The following is a 14,194-nucleotide window of genomic DNA, read 5'->3' on the forward strand; positions in this document are numbered from 1 at the left end:
GAAAAAATGTCTCAGTATGTAAGAGATTTACAGCCACGTTAGGAAGAAAACGGAATTTAGAAAACCTTCACGGTCACACACCCGGTTGCTATAATGCAAAAACACACCATGCTGCATCTGGCTGAAGTCACTGAGGGTCTTTTCTTCTGAACGCCTGATGCGCTCTTGAAGCTGCATGGTGGATGGCGGCCAAGTAAATTTGCTCCATTGTGTTGAGTCAAGTAGACAAACAGGGAGTGTGAGGGTGCTAACAAGGCATACGCCTTCATGACTAAAGGGCTTCAGGCAGAAATGAATAAGCATTTCTTTAAAAATCTGAGTAGTACAAAATAAAAAAATGAATGATTAGATGACATGAAATTTTGAGCGCGGAGATTCACATCCATGTTAAGCATATCTGATCAGAAAACTTTCACACAAAATTTCATCCAAAAATATATTTAATTAAGATATGTATGGGTTCCTCCATACATATCTTGACAGGCAATTCAGAACTGCCCAAACTGGCAACACGTCTCCTTGTTACCCTTTTGTTACTTATTTTGTCTTTCCTCATAATACCACTTATCTTCTGTACCATCACATAAATATACTCCATAAAGAGACTACATCACAACTCACATCCTCAAATATTACAGTAGTCTCACACAAAGTTTTTGAAATGATCATTCTTATTTCAATTGATGCCCTATCATTAACTGCATGTGTTGTTTTTTTTCATTAAAAGAAATATGATGATATATCAAACATAACTGAATAATATAATGATGCTTCCTTCCTTCTTCTCCAAGAAATCTCCAGTACACCTCTGCTTTTGTCATCTTATTTGAATGTTTGTCACAGTGGCATGAAGACAGAATCTCCCGTGTCTCTCCTCACACTGATACATTTCCCATCATGCAAATTTTCTGTAGTCAGACCGGATTTTACACACACACACACACACACACACACACACACACACACACACACACACTAATTTTGATTAAAAAACATAATTTCTCTCTTTGTTCCCAAATCTCTGGTTCTTAGACACCGGCAGTGGAACGTGATACTCCGCTTTTTGCCGTTAAATCCTGCAGGACTGTTTGCAGAGAAATTCAGCAATTTTGCCCCCTAAATCTCCTGCTCTCTGCAAGATGCTGTGGTCATCATTGCTTTGGGCCCTGCCAGCTCTGATGTGTGGAAGGTTGTGGTGGTGGGGGGGGGCACCTGAGCACCTTGGCCTTGGACGATCTCATCACCTGCCGCTTAATCCCTTCTTACACCCACTCCCTACAACCATCCCCCAAATCCCACGATGAAATTGAGAAAAAGCCCCTCACTCAGCCTGTTTCCTCAACAAATCCTCCATCTTGCTCCACCAGCCGGCTCATCCTCCTCCCCGGAAAACCCAGGGTGGGTGACAGAAAAGCAGCTCTGGTTCTCTTCGCCGTCACCGATTCTCCCAGTACCTGCAGGAGATGAGGCTGTCTCCATAATCTCGCTCAACCGCCGTTTCCGGCTTGGAGTAATCAAAACCTCTGGCTACGGGAGAACATTTCCACCACGGCTGTCCATCAAAAGCCTGATAGAGTCAGCAGAGTAAATAATAACAGCCTGAGGATTCACAGAAATAAGAACTAAGCAGACAAGGTCAAACTCACTTCTGTTATGCGGCTCTGCTAGACTAGCAAGTGTTCTGGAAAGTTTCAGTCTAATTTAGCATTGACAAGACTTTTATCAGTGGCCACACCCCCATTAATAGACCACACACACAGCAGTCAGCCCCAATACTGAGGTAATGTGAGGAGCATTTATTGTGGGATTACATTCCAAAGCTCAGCGGCAAAAACGAGTATGATCCATGGATGCATCACGTCACAACTTACTGGACTGACAGCTTAACACCACATTCCACAGCAAACCTGCAAAGATCTAGTAGTTTCAGAACTCTGATGGCGGTACATTTACCTTTTACATTTAAAGCATGGCAAGTGTGTTACCCACTAGGCTACTACCACCTTACTGCAGAAAGAAATATCTTTTTACACATATACTTAAGGAGCTAACTTGCTACTTTCATGTACTCATTTATGTCTGTATGTTATTTTCTCTGTGTGAAGGAAGCGCTGAAATCTAAAGCTGTTTTAAAACTGAAATAAAAATAGATCAGAGGTCAACAGCTTCAAAGACACTTCAAAATACACACTCCATCTCTCTCACACACCCACACCCATAGCCTGTTTATGTTTTTGCACTGTCTGTCCCATATCAGGCATGGCAATCACAAAAGCGCAGACGTTACTGGAAGTCTCCTGGATTGAATTTGGAGCGCTCAGCCCTGTGAAAATAAACGCAGAAATCATATTTTGCTCTTCGCTCAGGTTTTATAGCGATTGTGTCATTCGTGTCATGACTAACTGGCCCTGGGGTTATTTATTCCGATTCAACTTAACAACGAAGCGAAAACAAATTCTCGCAAGAGGCCGAGATCAACATTGCTCCCCCTCTCCATATCAGACAGCCCGGTGTCTATTGTGGAAACCATAAAGTTCCTGGGCACCACCATTTCCCAGGACCTAAAGTGGGAGACCAACATCTCCTCCATCCTTAAAAAGACCCAGCAGAGGATGTTCTTCCAGAGGCAACTGGGGAAGTACAGTCTTCCACAGGAGCTGTTGATCCAGTTCTACACTGTGGTCCTGTGCTCCTCCATCACCACCTGGTATGGAGCAGCCACTAAACAGGACAGGATCAGATGGCAGAGGACTGTACGGACAGCAGAAAGGATCACCGGTGCCCCCCTGCCCTCCATCCAGGACCTGTACCTCTCAAGATCCAGGAAAATCATCTCAGATCCCTCACACCCTGGACACAAGACTTTTTGACCTGCTGCCCTCTGGCAGACATTATAGAAGCCTGCAGACCAGGACCCCCCGACACAGGAACAGCTTCTTCCCCCTCGCCATCTCCCTCCTAAACAGCTGAAACTGTCACACTACAAATGACCTTCAACATTGCACACTGCACTTTATGTACATTTATTTATTTATAGACCTATGTACATTCTTACATATATTTATTTATACTCAGTAGATATAGTTATTTATAAACAGTATAAACAAATTCCACAACTTGTATAATAACACTTACACACATCCTTGCACATTGTTGTTGTTGTTTGTTGTTTTTTCTACTCTGTACTTGAGAGACACTATCTACCGGAATCAAATTCCTTGTATGTGCTTGCACTTACTTTTTTAAGTGAGTAAGTAAGTGAAGTGATTGTCACATGTGATACACAGCAGCACAGCACACAGTGCACACAGTGAAATTTGTCCTCTGCATTTAACCCATCACCCTGAGTGAGCAGTGGGCAGCCATGACCGGCACCCGGGGAGCAGTGTGTGGGGACGGTGCTTTGCTCAGTGGCACCTCAGTGGCACCTTGGCGGATCGGGATTCGAACCGGCAACCTTCTGATTACGGGGCCGCTTCCTTAACCGCTAGGCCACCACTGCCCAATGAATACATTTCTGATTCTGATTCTGAAAGCCTGCTGCAGGTTTCATATGTAAAATCTGCACATCTCCGCCCTGCTCCCAAACAGCCAAACAGAGTTCATCACCAGAAAATAAACAGTAACATTGGTGGAGTGACAGAGAGACTGACATGAACAGACAAACGCCTTGATGTATTTTTAGCAGTGGGGACTCACTGGGGACACCAGAGTCTGGACGAGTCTGCAGATGCTGGGAGCCTGGGGCAGGCAGGTTGGTGCTGGTTGCTGGGGGCTGGAGGTGGGTGGGACAGACATGGTGCCAGCCATTTGGCACAGTGTGGGGATTGAATGGGATGCCAGGGACCACTTGTGTGTGATGGAGCCCAGTTATAAATCCCAGCATGTGTTGAAATAGCTGGGGCAGGGCAAAATCTCCTCCTATGAGATTCCTCAGTGAATACACTTTTGGCACATCATCTATTTATCATGCATTTATAAAAATGTTTATATTGTCATGCTAAAATAATTCCAGGCTACCTATGTGAGATTCAAGCAGTTTAATGTTATTTCTCATTTATTTTTCATTGTATGGAGTAGTCATTTATTGAATTCATTAAAATAAACTATAAAGATGTTAGACTGGGGAGCTGCAATAAAACACCACACACTCATTAAGAAGATATTTTAAATCATCTTATTACTTTATTGCAATGCATGAATTAGATATTTGACACAAATACCTAATTTGTAAGGAATGTGTTTACACTTTATTAGGGCTTATAAATATTTTAAATATTATAAGTAAATAATATCTTATTAACACACCTTAACGTCAAAAACTTGCATCATTATGTTACCTGACACTAATTAGTGATTTTTGTGTGTGTTCAGTCTGGACTGGACTTTCTTATTACTCAGCTCTTGTCTTTGTACACTTTTGTGCAGAGGAGAGATGAAAACATGCTGAAGCCACGAAATTTCCCTTCTCTCTCCCCGCATCCCAACTTCTGACTCCAATCCCTTTAAGGAGTCGAAGGTCAGATCCGCACAATAAATGGTATAATTGGTGTCCACCAAGCTGTGAGAATTAAAAAAAAAAATCTGTAAGATCACCTTAATGAATTGTCACCCAGTGGTTCCTGTTTCACCCAGGAAATTTCAGGAAGGTGAACTCTGATGGATTAATCACCCAATGTGAACCCTGCTCCTTGACTCCTTAGTGTCGCATCTCATCAGGGGTTTCATTCCCATATGCGACTCTTAATCACACGCCATATTCGATTATTATTACTCAGATGCCTGGCAGATGGGTGTTCTGCCCTAATTGAATTTAGGTAACTGTCTAATCAAAATAAAATCACTCACTGATATGCCTCACATGCGACCTTCACATGAGTGCGCCTCCACTTACGGAGCCCATAACCACTTAGCGCTGTTAGCGGTTAGCATGCCCAGGGTCTTCCTTGCAATCTTTTAATATCCCAAGCTGAGGTCTTGGCAGCGGGGCGTGGGGCTGCTTTTAGTGCGTGTCAGTATTTCATTTCATTAGCCGAAGCAACTCTGAGTGTTCTCAGTTTTACATCTTTCACTCAAACGGAGGAGAAATGTAAGTTTGCCTATCCCAGCGCTGCAAAAACGCTGATAAGACAAATAGAGGCAACATTGGCAATCTCAAATTTCATGCATCTACTTGAGGACAGATTATTGGAGCAGATACAGGGGAAGGAATGGCACGAGGAAATGATTCTTTCGCTTGGTGCCTCTCCCCGCTCTTCACGTTGAGCTGTTGAGCAATCAGCTGGCATTTCATGGCTAAAAACAGATATCGGGCCAACAAGATGTTGTTTGAGGAGACGGCAGCCAGGAATCAGAGATGCATTTCAGATAGGATAATAGGTGTTTGACTGATAGTTCTATTAAAGGAAACCTGTTTTTTTTTTTTTTGCTAGACCCTCCTCCTGTGATAAAAAAAGATGAGAAAAAATGGTCTGGCTGTGCAGATAATGGCACCAAATGAACCCACTGCATCTTTTCCTTTAAGAATTTTGTTCTTTCTAAATGGCCAAGAGCAGATAACCAGTGGTAAATTCAAGAAGGACACATGTAGTACGTCTGACTCGGAAGTTTATTATCTTCTTTTTAAGGAAGCTAATGCACTGAATAGCTCTATTGATCGTTTAATACACAGCACAGACAGGCCTAAAGTCCGCTTGTCACCTCGCTGGGAGTCAAATTGCGGCCATCTATTTATTGATTTTTGAAGGGGGGGGGGTGAGATGGGGAACTATAAGTCTGAGCAGGAAACTAACGGAAATTCCACGGTCCATGAGAAGGACTTCTGACAAAGTAACTGTATCTGGGGTGGGGCCCGATGTGCTAAAGCACCAAATATCGTCACAGCACAGAGGTTTCAAACGAAGGTGGAGACAGCTGATGCTTTTTACTGGATGATGTAGCGATGATGGTTTAATGTTCTTTAACATACCAGTCGGTCATATCAGCAATCGCAGGAAGTGGTGGGGCAGTGGTGGCCAAGCGGTTAAGGAAGCGGCCCGTAATCACAAGGTTGCCGGTTCGAATCCCGATCTGCCAAGGTGCCACTGAGCAAAGCACCGTCCCCACACACTGCTCCCCGGGCGCCTGTCATGGCTGCCCACTGCTCACAAAAGGGTGATGGGTTAAATGCAGAGGACAAATTTCACTGTGTGCACTGTGTGCTGTGCTGCCATGTATCACATGTGACAATCACTTCGCTAAAAAAAAGAAAGTTCTGTTTTCAGGTTATAGATCACGGCTGCAATGGAAATATATAATTTGCCTCTTCCCGGCCCAGGAGCAAACATTCGGTTTGTTCCAAGGGGTCATAATTTCAAGATATGCCTTCGCAATAAGTAAAATAAGTTGTGAGCTTTCATGTACCTATTTCCTCTGGATTACTTTCTCTCACTCTAAACAAACACACACATAGACTCACACACACAGAAAAAGTGCTACCACAGATGCCAATCAAAGGGTCCGGCGTCCGGCCCTCCTATCTGCCAGCCGCTGAGCCCGGGGCTCCGGAGACGAGGAGAAGGTCACCAGTTCCATGTTTTCATTCCCTGAACCCCTCCGTCACCTCCATCCAGTGTGACAGGATCCGCTGTTGCTCATTTTCCATTTACACGCTCCTTTCCCTCCACACCTCCCTCTCTGTATCTGCGGGGCCTGTTCAGGTCACAGGTCTCTTAGTTTTCACTGGGCCTTCATCTAGGGGAGTATAATGTTATTGTACAGACCTCAATTCTCCTCCTGGTGCAGCCAAACTCTTATAATATAAAGCTGGAGAGCAGAGGGGGCAAACTCATACACACAGAGAGAAACACAAACCAAGATCATTATTTAATTTCCCAGAACCACAAAACGTCATATTCTGATGTAGAAAATGTAGATTCTGAATTGGCTTCCGAACATGCGAAACATTGCAGTTGCTCGGTGATTAGATGCAAAATTGAGCACAAATGTATGTTTTAAATCTGTCATGCAATGGGTTAATTTGATCTTTTTTGGAAAAAACACTGACACGACTGCGCTAAACATTGTGGTTGGTGTATGGTGTTGAAAACATAATTTCCGTGAATGCCCCCCCACTTCTATAGGCCTCTCCCTCACTTCCCACCTCACTCCTCCTCATTAGCATTTAAAGCGACACACACCGAAATGGCTGTAATACGGCACCAAGGATGAACTCCAGAAAGAGACTTCAGATACAGTATTGGGGGACCACTAAGACCAATATAAAAGGCCAAAAAAAAATTTAATATTAGAAATATAATATTGGCTCTTGCCTTCTTTTAAAGTCTCCTCAGCGTCTCTTTTGTCTTGCATCTGAAGGTGAATGTTCGTGATCTGAATATAATGGGCCCAAACACAAAAACATCCATGAGATTTGGCAAAAATATTGTTTCATTTGTCCCCCCTTTGTACTTGATTTGGTCTAAAAGCCAGGCGGTGTTTTAATAAGACCCTCATGCAGACACAGAGATCCCTCCAATAATAGCCTGTATTAGAGTAAATCCTGGGGGGCGGGTCTGTTTTCTTGAGCTAGGCGCTGAACACTGAATGCAGGTGAAGCAGCTTGCTGTAGAAATGTCCCGATAATGCTGTGTACTTTGGCTTAATTGGGAAAAACTCGTTAACGTGGATGGCCGTGTCTGCACTACTGATTCTGTTTGGAGAATGGAAGACCTTTAGGAATCTTCAGCGGATTAATTCTGACACAGAAATGGTTTGAGAGGGAGGGCGGGGCCGGGTGAGAGAGCAGACGATGGAGACAGAGCGGGAAATGTTTTCTTTGTCTGAGTAATTGCGCTCAGACGTTGCCGTATGCAAACGGCAACAGATTATGGGATTTGCCAGCATCTAGGTTTCCTGAAGCAGCGCTTTGGCTGAAGCTTTTTTCAAACCGAGAGCCATCTAAATAAATACATGAATAAACACATAAATGCTAAAGCAGACAGCTATTTTGTAGCAGGATGCCCAAGCCCAGCGCCTGTCAGCTGACACAATGGAGGTGTCACCTAGCTGAAGCAGCCTGTTGTAAGATGTTCCATATACAAACTGGGAAGAGGAGACATGTATTAAGACATTGGTGCACACGTCTGCTTTATATTTTACCTGGAAAAAATGTGTCCTTCTCTGTGCTTTGCTGATATATTTCTTGCTAATCGTTATTTATTTCGATTTCCAGTGGGCCTTAAACAGGGTCCACCGCAAACAAACATATGAAATGTGTACATGCAGGATACGTCCCGGGACTAGCCCGGGGCGGGACTTTACAAACGTTTCCTGGGTTGACTTGATCCAGATAGAGTCCAGGTTGACTGGAAGTTCACCTTAGGTTGCCATTTCTGTAAATGATCTCCTGTACACAGAATGCGGCGAGAAATTCTCTTGCTTAGACTCTTTTTTATTTTTTTTATTAGTGATTAATCTTAGACAATATCCTTCTGTTAAGATTAAATCTTATGAATTACAGTTGGTATGTAATGCAAAAGATAACCAAATTTCATGTTTTGCTGATGGATTTAGAGCCACTAATTTAGAAAAAAGCCTCTGCTGTTTGTGACAGATTGCCATTGTTCTTCACTGATAAAAAAGGTTGCAGTTTCACTCTGCATGAACCAGAACTTCAATTAGCAACCACCATATTCACATGATTCAACTTGCATTTCATCGGTAAAATTCGCTCTAAATGTTGTTTTCCGTCTCTCAGATCAGGCGTCAGGTGCTGATTTTAATTCAGCTCACAATGCACAACGTCGCCCAACATTAATTGCCGAACAGATTCCTATCACAGAATCAAATAATTACAAACAAAATTCCCATAAACCAATTTTATGTTTCACAGAAGCAGAAAAGGGACGTTCAGAATGTGAGAAAGAGATTACCGCTGGATCAAAAAAAAGAGGGAGATATTTGCATTTCTTATTTGTTTACAAATGTGGTTCAAACAATGCATTTCCATTTCAAAGACACAGAAATTCATGTAATTCCTTGTAAAAAACATGAAGAAAATGCAGCAAGATAAACCCCCAGCAGATAAAAGAAAGGGCTCTTGCTTGAACAGCAGAAATAGGTTTTTGCGGTGAACTTCTGCCGCTCTTAAGTAAATCTCACATAATGTACAGTAGGTGCTTTAGATCAAAAGCACCAGGGAGAAATTGTTCCTTTCAACTTTTCTTTTTTTTTCTCCCTCTTCAGACACAAGAAAGAAATGTTACATTTGGCACTGGGAATATGTTGGCCCCCGAGTTGAAATATGTGGAACACCCACTACACCACTGCGCCATGATTCCCGACCAGCTTCCCATCACACGTGTTGTCAATCAGGCCGGAATACGGCGTCCCTGCTTCCAATCAGCCCCATCCCGCCAGAGCAGAGAGCAATGGTCCTGATAGCTGAGCAGCGCTTGACTGTGACAGAACCAATTATCATCACCACGCTGTTACCTGTTGGGAGAGAGATTCCAGACCGACACCCGCTCTCCTCAACGTGAGACCCCTGGCACTGACCGCTGTTCCTCCAGGCGGCCAGAAATCTGGCTAATGGCAGTGGGACTCATCTGCTTCTGAGCGTGGTGCCGAGGGGCTGGTAATAAAGCTCCTCTTTCCCGGCCTAAACCATGATGCCATGATGGAGGACTGGAACTGATAATCCTGGGAATGATGCTTTTTTTGGACAAAGAATAAGTTGCAAATTAAAGACAAAACACATTTCTACATAAAAAAAATCCATACTGATTTATTCTGATTGGCTCTTTCTATGCAAGGTCTACTCAACTTTGCAATGGTTTTCTCTGAATTCTCCTGTTGGCTTTCATGACTTTCATGTTCCTGCCAGGACAGACTCCATATTCCACACAACAGGACAATGGAGCTTGGATAAAAAACATATTTTGCTCCAGCATAGACCAGCAACATGTCTATAAATGAAGGTCTCACCACCACTGTGCCTGGCATCAGCAGAGGTTTGGGTGCTAACAGCTGCTCCCCGCAGGTGGGTCAGGGTCTGGGAGGTGAACCCGGCACCTGGGCAGCATTACACCCAGAGGAGGGGAGGAGAGGTGGGCTACGGAGCTTATCAGTGGGGTCCTATAGGGTCATGTGTGTGTGCTATAGTCATGTCTAGGCTTCACATGCTCTTCCATGCTCCACCAAGTATATAAAAAGAGAGGCAGGGCAGGAAGACAGAAGAAAAGCAGCCTCCATATTTTGCTTTTCTTGGAATGATTTGTGATAAAAGTAGCCTGCACTTTAGAGCGTGTGTGTGTGTGTGTGTGTGTGTGTGCACATACATGAGAGAGAACAAGAGAGAGAACAGACACATACCAGATGTGGAGCAAAGCTTTTGGGAAGGTCTGTGGTAATGATTGTCTCTGTGTGTGTGTGTGTGTGTGTGTTAAGGGGGTGTTGGTACTGCGATTCCCCACAATTTGTTTTCCCTCGCTTTAGGGAGATTTATGGCTGCATTTTTCCCAGTGACAGGAACAGCTTCCTCCCTGGGAATTCCCGCAGGATGCATCAGCCAGAAAGGGGGGAAGGTGTGTGTGTGTGTGTGTGTGTGTGTGTGTGTGTGTGTGTGACTGTGTGTAGCAGAAACAGGTTGCCCCAAAAACTGAAACAGGTGACTCCAGCAGCACCATTCCCCCAAACCTCAAAGCCAAGAGTGTCAGTGGAGTGGAGAGCATCTGCTCCTCATATCCTCACACCTGAGCCTCGAGCAGCAGGTCACACGTGACCGAGGACCTCGACTCGTCACACATGCAACAGCGTTGACGAAATCAACGGCCGGGTCTGACAGTCCGGCTCTGCTGTTGATTATAAGAGTGGGAGCGCAGGGTGGGGTTCGGGCCCTGGGGCCTCTGGGGTGCCGCAGTGTGAGTAACAGTCGGCTGTCGTCGGGAATGAAAGGGGTTCAGGAGCCCTGTTGACAGGTTCTGTCCGAGCCAGGGGGTCTAGAAAGGAAAAAAATGTAAAAGTGCTGGTTTAAGAGACAGACCCAGCAGCGTTCACCACGTCTTTCCTTCTGATTCAGCCAGAACCTCCGCATTAATACGACAGCTTCAAAACATATGTGGGAATGGCAACACATGGCAATCTTTTGCACTATAAACTTTTATAGATAATTCTTTATATGGTTTGTTGCTTTTTTTGTTGTTGTTTGTGGCACTTTGCTGCTCTTTAAGTGTAAAGTTAAGGTTGCTCTGAGTCAGTGGCGTGTAATTACAGTTAATAATGTTGCATTGGGGGTTCAGTTCCTGACTCAGACCTTGTGTGGGCAGAGTTTGCGTGCTTCTGCTCCAGTTTAATTTCTGCCACACAAAGGCAAGTACATTTGGTGAATTGGTGACTCTGAAATGTCCAAACATGTTCATGTGTGAGTGAATGGTGAATCTGTGTGTGTGTGTGTGTGTGTGTCCACCCTACAGCGGACTGGCGCCCCGCCCTCTGCCAGGTGTCCCAGGATGTGTTCTGGCAGCGCAACTCGGCAGGCGTGACCCTGAATAGGACTTAAGTGGTTATGGAAAGTGAGTTAAGGAACGTAAGTGTGTGCTTTCAGTACATGGCATAAACTTCTAAATAGGAAGCAGAAAAAACTCTGTTGTGGCTGCATTGACTTGTGTATAAAGGCCTCGCTTTTGTGGCCAGACTTTCAATCTCAATATCCTGTTTGCTTTGGCTTTTGATTTATTGGGAATATATGTCAAGTTGAGGACCCCACTCACATACATGATAGTTGCATGCTGAAAGAAAAAATGTTCCGCTCCTGCTGCCACCCTCTTGCCCTGAATCGAGCGCCATGCATTGAACTATAACAAAGCCAGCCTTTACACTCTGAGTGAACGCGGTGCATGATGCAAAGTCCATGCAGAAAAGAGCCTTTTATGAAAGCCGTAGCGGCTGATGCACTCAAGCTGACACTGCTTTTAATTGCCTCCACAGGGAGGATCCTCATTCCACCTCCTCTACTCCCTCAGTAAAAGACAAGATGAAATGCTGAAATATGGTTTTGAAGACAGTTAGATATTGTCCAGCTGTTCCACAAGTAACAGGTTCCTCTTCTTTTGCACTTTCATCAGTGTTAATTGCAAGATTTCTGCTAACATTTTTTGTTCAAGAAAATACATGGGATAATACACACAAATGCAAATCACAGCATGTCATACATTGTGTGTGTGTGTGTGTGTGTGTGTGTGTAAATGAGTGTGTGTATATGCACTCAGAAAAGCTGCACTTGAGAGTTCATCCAGAGGGGAGCCTTTGAATGTGTTCTCTCGTGAGGTTTATGCAGGGCAGGGCGCCACGGAAAGAGCCTGGGAGTCTTTTATCACCCGGGGTTGATCTCACCTCACCTCAACCCCACCTCGCTGAGATGCACGTTCACCCGAGTTTTGATGTCTCACTTGTTGCACACTTGCACATCTGTGCATGCACGAGTTTGAAAAACACTCACGTGTACACTTTCCTTGGAGTTTATGGTAATAAACATTAATAAATTATAGAGCGTGTGACTGCAATACTACTTTCCAAAAAGTGAATGGTGTGTGTGTATGTGTGCACCCCGCCCTGGGTGACTCCTGCCCTGCACCCAACGTCCTGGGATGGACGCCAGGAGCCACTAATTGAAGTAGGAATGAGCGGTTAGGGAAAGTAAATGAGTCAGAGAGAATGTCATTTTCTTAATAACAAAAATCGTACTTTTGTAACGATTGTCTTTGGTACCATATTGTCTTGGTATAAATACACACACATGCACACACACTCATGACACTTTTTTTCAAAGGCATTCCCAGGATTCACATAAATAAACAGATAAAATCTGAAAGAAACATGATCTTTAATTATGTTTGTGATGGACCGGGAATGGACACACGTAACGCAAAGGATTCACAACAAGGAAAACGCAGTACTTTGGAAGAGGGTGCGTTGGAAAAGGAAACCGGGAAAGATGGACTGCAAGCACTCTGACACAGACGGGAAAAAGGTACAGGTGGCGGTTGGCAGCATCGAGGTCCGAGCGGGAGGCAGGCAAGGACAATCCGGAAGAATGGTCAAGGTACAAGGTGGTCAGCATGAGACTCTGCCAGTCAGAGATAAGACTTGCAACAACAGAGGTAAATAATGATGAGCTGCCAATGAACAAGAAAGCTGCCAGTTGTTTATAGTCCCCGGCGACCCCGGCCTCGTCTGCTTTCGGGTGGTCAACCTCGGTGCCCCTGGGGGTTTGGTGGTGGCGCGGCAGCCATGGCAACAACAATAAAAATGTATAGTACATTTCACTTCAAAATCAAGCAGTTTTTTCATGTTTATTTTACGTAAATCTGCGGAACACCTTTGAACCCACACTTTGTGCATAGCTCCAGTTTGAAAATAGTGCCCACAGTCATCAAGCTTTAAGATGAACCACATTTATTAGATTGATTTACAAGTCATTTCCTAAAACTGGAGAGAAGCTGATTGTCAGGTTGACCCTTCGGCAAACTGACCGTTGCTATGGTAAATAGCGCACCTTTCTCTGGGGCTGCAGCAGATGGGCTTTCTCGGTGCTCCTCTCCCTCCTGATGAAGAATGGCTCTTTCTGCTTCGTTCCCTCTGAGCGCAGAATAAAGCCAGCTGCTGCCCCCCTGGCCTCCCCCTCTGGCCCTGCCAGTCATAAATCTCACCAGACACTTCTTTCCTTCTTTCTTTCCTCACCTTTAAAAAGCCGCATTACCCCACATGGATACGATGGTGACTTTTGTGATGAGATCAGGGCCTACATTAAAAAAAAAAAGCTCGGCTGCAGCGAGAGAGAGGCTGTACGAGACGATGGACTTCCATCTTTGGCCTCATTTACTACTTTCTGTGCAGAAGAGAACCAAGATATTTTTTCCTACATCATCAGCATGTGACTTTTGTATCAGTGTATGTTAGGTGTGGTCAAAATTACGCCTGGCTATTTAACATACAGACATCAGATTCATATAGATTCATGAATGAAGGAACTTTTGAGTCACTTTACTAAAACGGCAGAATTGTGTCAACAGTTTTTTACCTTTATTCCGCTGGTCTATGATAATGATTGATATATGACTGGGATGGTGGTGAGGTGTTGGTGTCATGTTAGTGGGAGTATTTTGGGATGTCAAGGTTTCTGCACGATAGACATTGGTTCTTCAGTGACACAGAA

The sequence above is a fragment of the Denticeps clupeoides genome, chromosome 2 (assembly GCF_900700375.1).
Source record: "Denticeps clupeoides chromosome 2, fDenClu1.1, whole genome shotgun sequence".
In the NCBI taxonomy this organism is placed as follows: domain Eukaryota; kingdom Metazoa; phylum Chordata; class Actinopteri; order Clupeiformes; family Denticipitidae; genus Denticeps; species Denticeps clupeoides.